Source organism: Aotus nancymaae, unplaced genomic scaffold (assembly GCF_030222135.1).
Source record: "Aotus nancymaae isolate 86718 unplaced genomic scaffold, 86718_ANA_hifiasm-v0.15.2.pri h1tg000007l, whole genome shotgun sequence".
Taxonomy (NCBI): Eukaryota; Metazoa; Chordata; class Mammalia; order Primates; family Aotidae; genus Aotus; species Aotus nancymaae.
In genome coordinates, this window is record NW_026988418.1 from 54,189,130 (window position 1) to 54,193,515 (window position 4,386).

Below are 4,386 nucleotides of genomic sequence, written 5' to 3' on the forward strand. Positions count from 1 at the left end.
ATTGTACCAACATTGATTTACTGATTTTGATAGCTGTATTGCAGTTACATGTGCAAATGTCATTATTTATGGGAAATACACACTAACGTATCCACTGGTGATGGGACATTATGGTGTAGAAAAAAATGTGCTATTTGTACTATAGTTTAAATTTGAGATTGTTTTAAAAACAACAACAAGCTACTCTGAATCCAACAATTTAATTCTCAGGAATCTAATCCAAATATATATTGTTGAAAAAAAAAGATACACAACTAATATTATTTTCTGCCAACAAAGGTGAAATAATTCCAATGCTCACCATTAAGGGACTGGTTGAGTCCCATCATATACACACACTAGAAAAAGGAATAAGAAATGTCTCTATGTACCACTTTGGAATGATTTCCAAGATATAATAAGTGAAATAAACAAAGTAGAGAAAATTGTCTATATATATTTGTGTGTGTATATATATATATATATATCTGAAAAAAGGAAATGTATGTGTTCAATGCGTTTAAAAAACAATCGAAGAATAAATAATAAAATTTTAACTTAAATGATTATTTTTAAGAGATGGAAGGAAATAATGGAGGAGATTTGAATAAAAGCCACACTACTTTAAATATACTTTGGTAGATTTGACTTTGGAACCATGTAAATATTTTTTGTAATTATCAAAAATTATATTTAAAAAAATAATTCCAGAAAATACAATGAAATAAATTAGCCTAAATGTGGCTATAGTTTGCATAGCCATGCCGAGGGGAATTACTCCATGAGCCTTAAAACTTCAACTTGACTGCAAGTCCCTACATACCATAGGGACAATAACTACATAAACAAAAACCACATACACTCTTTTCAGAAATCATATTGTTGGTGAAAATGTTGGTAGTTTTTCTGAGATGTGTGTGCATGTATGTTTTATGATGGAACAAATGCATAATTATGTAATAATCTCTAATTCCCAGTGTTTTTATAAAGCAAGACTCTCAACTTTGAGAGAAAGGAGATATTAGTATTAAAGACGTTAGGCAAAATCCCTGCAATTCTGAATTTGAATTGGAAATATCAATATGAACTGATGTTGTATGTTGTCTTAAGAAAAAAATGTATTTCCTAGCTCTGTCTTCCAAAAAGGCCTAGCACCAACAGCCACCTAGTTAGCATAGAGCACCCCCAGGGCCCAGAGTGAGCTCCAGAAATGCCATTTCTCACTAAAAGAACAAGAGTTCTTTGCATAAATGGTTGGTTATACATTCAGAACAGGAAGTGTACAAGATGTGCCTGGAATACCTTATCATACTAGATAGCAAGAACGTTATCAAAAACTACCAGAATCCTATCAAAGGACTAAAGAGCCAACTTAGATTCCCACTGGCCAAAGATGAGGTAATCTGAAAATCAATGACCATAATTACAATAAATTAAAATGCATCAAATATGTTTAAATCATGAGTTCATGATGATTCTAAAAGAAATAATTGGCCCTTTTTCTCAATGGGTTTGCCGCCAGAACATAGGTGTCGTGAAAACTACCCCTAAAAGCCAAAATGGGAAAGGAAAAGACTCATATCAACATTGTCGTCATTGGACACGTAGATTTGGGCAAGTCCACCACTACTGGCCATCTAATCTACAAATGTGGTGGCATCGACAAAAGAACTATTGAAAAATTTGAAAAGGAGGCTGCTGAGATGGGAAAGGCTCCTTCAAGTATGCCTGGGTCTTGGATAAACTGAAAGCCGAGCGTGAACGTGGTATCACCATTGATATCTCCTTATGGAAATTTGAGACCAGCAAGTCTACGTGACTATCATTGATGCCCCAGGACACAGAGACTTCATCAAAAACATGATTACAGGGACATCTCAGGCTGACTGTGCTGTCCTGATTGTCGCTGCCGGTGTTGGTGAATTTGAAGCTGGTATCTCCAAGAACGGGCAGACCCGAGAGCATGCCCTCCTGGCTTACACACTAGGTGTGAAACAACTAATTGTCGGTGTTAACAAAATGGATTCCACTGAGCCACCATACAGCCAGAAGAGATATGAGGAAATCGTTAAGGAGGTCAGCACTTACATTAAGAAAATTGGCTACAACCCTGACACAGTAGCATTTGTGCCAATTTCTGGTTGGAATGGTGACAACATGCTGGAGCCAAGTGCTAACATGCCTTGGTTCAAGGGTTGGAAAGTCACCTGTAAGGATGGCAATGCCAGTGGGACCATGCTGCTTGAGGCTCTGGACTGCATCCTACCACCAACTCGTCCAACTGACAAGCCCTTGCGCCTGCCTCTCCAGGATGTCTATAAAATTGGTGGTATTGGTACTGTTCCTGTTGGCCGAGTGGAGACTGGTGTTCTCGAACCTGGTATGGTGGTCACCTTTGCTCCAGTCAATGTTACAACTGAAGTGAAATCTGTTGAAATGCATCATGAAGCTTTGAGTGAAGCTCTTCCTGGGGACAATGTGGGCTTCAATGTCAAGAATGTGTCTGTCAAGGATGTTCATCGTGGCAACGTTGCTGGTGACAGCAAGAATGACCCACCAATGGAAGCAGCTGGCTTCACTGCTCAGGTGATTATCCTGAACCATCCAGGCCAAATCAGTGCTGGCTATGCCCCTGTACTGGATTGCCACACGGCTCACATTGCATGCAAGTTTGCTGAGCTGAAGGAAAAGATTGATCGCCATTCTGGTAAAAAGCTGGAAGATGGCCCTAAATTCTTGAAGTCTGGTGATGCTGCCATCATTGATATGGTTCCTGGCAAGCCCATGTGTGTTGAGAGTTTCTCAGACTATCCACCTCTTGGTCGCTTTGCTCTTTGTGATATGAGACAGACAGTTGCTGTGGGTGTCATCAAAGCAGTGGACTAGAAGGCTGCTGGAGCTGGCAAGGTCACAAAGTCTGCCCAGAAAGCTCAGAAGGCTAAATGAATATTATCCCTAATACCTGCCACCTCAGTCTTAATCAGTGGTGGAGGAAGAACGGTCTCAGAACTGTTTGTTTCAATTTGCCATTTAAGTTTAGTAGTAAAAGACTGGTTAATGATAACAATGCATCGTAAAACCTTCAGAAGGAAAGGAGAATGTTTTGTGGACCACTTTGGTTTTCTTTTTTTGTGTGTGGCAGTTTTAAGTTATTAGTTTTTAAAATCAGTACTTTTTAATGGAAACAACTTGACCAAAAATTTGTCACAGAATTTTGAGACCCATTAAAAAAGTTTAATGAGAAAAAAAAAAAAAAAGAAATAATTGGCCAGCCTTGAAGGTGGCTAGTGAATCCTTTTTTAAAGAATACTGGTAAATTAAAAAAAAAAAAAAAAAAAAAGAGCATTTGTTCTGCCTTTTCTACATGAACAATTGCACTGGGTAACCAAGTAACAGAAGAGAAGTTTCTCTTCTCCTTATGGAAGTACTACAGCTAAAAATGAAAAAAGAGTGGTAGAATTAGAATATCACCATTACCATTTAGCAATTTCTAATGAATTAATGGATCTAGGAATTGATTATTAACAGCTGCTAATATCACCAAAAGAGAAAAAGCAAATATTACATACTTCCTGATGGAAGAATATGCCACCATCTATGAAGCAATCTTACCAAAAAATTTTCAAAAGACCAAACCTGAAGCGTATCAAGCCCAAGATCCAACTACCAATTTACGGAAAGAACAGAGAACAGAGCAACAAGTAAAATGACACCACAGGGTTGCAGTAAAAAATCTCCAGACTGTGAGAAAGTCTACATGGCCAACAGTCTGGTTTCTTCAAGGGTACTAGGAGAGAGAAACAGACAGAGAGAGAGAGGGGGGAATCTATAGATCAAAAGAAACATAATGAGACATAGCAACCAATCACAATGTGTGGGCCCTATTTGGATCCTGAATCAAATAAGGAAACATTTTAAAAGAAATTATGATGTTTACGAGAATTTAACATTTGAACACCAGCTGGATATTGATGATATTAAGGATTTGTTGTTATTCTTTTAATGTGACTATGGTATTGTGCCTTTAAAAAGAATTAGTTCTCTTTTAGATGTGTTCATACAGAACTGCTTACAGAGAAAATTGTATGATGTCTGGAATTTGCTTCCAAATAATGCAAATTAGGTGACAGAAGTGAGTGGGGGTGTGTGTAAAACAATGTTGACCATGAGTTCATAACTGTTAATGTTGAGTGATAAGCATTGTTTTAGATGTTTGAAATCATCTACAGGTAGGTATTTGTCTACCTGTGTACATACTTAAAATTTTCCATAATAAAAAGTTTAAAAATAATACCAACCCTGTACCAGGGACTAGGCTGGCATTGATACAGCTAAGCCATGAATTGGCATCACAGAAAAAGTCAGAACTTTTCCTTCATGACTTACACATGTGGGAAGGGAGAGGAA

General features: G+C 37.6%; 1 pseudogene; it reads left to right on the forward strand.

The window, feature by feature from the left end:
* Nucleotides 1-1,523: 1,523 nt before the first annotated feature.
* Nucleotides 1,524-3,243, forward strand: LOC105704802 (elongation factor 1-alpha 1-like; annotated as a pseudogene).
* The last annotated feature ends 1,143 nt before the right edge of the window (nt 3,244-4,386 follow it).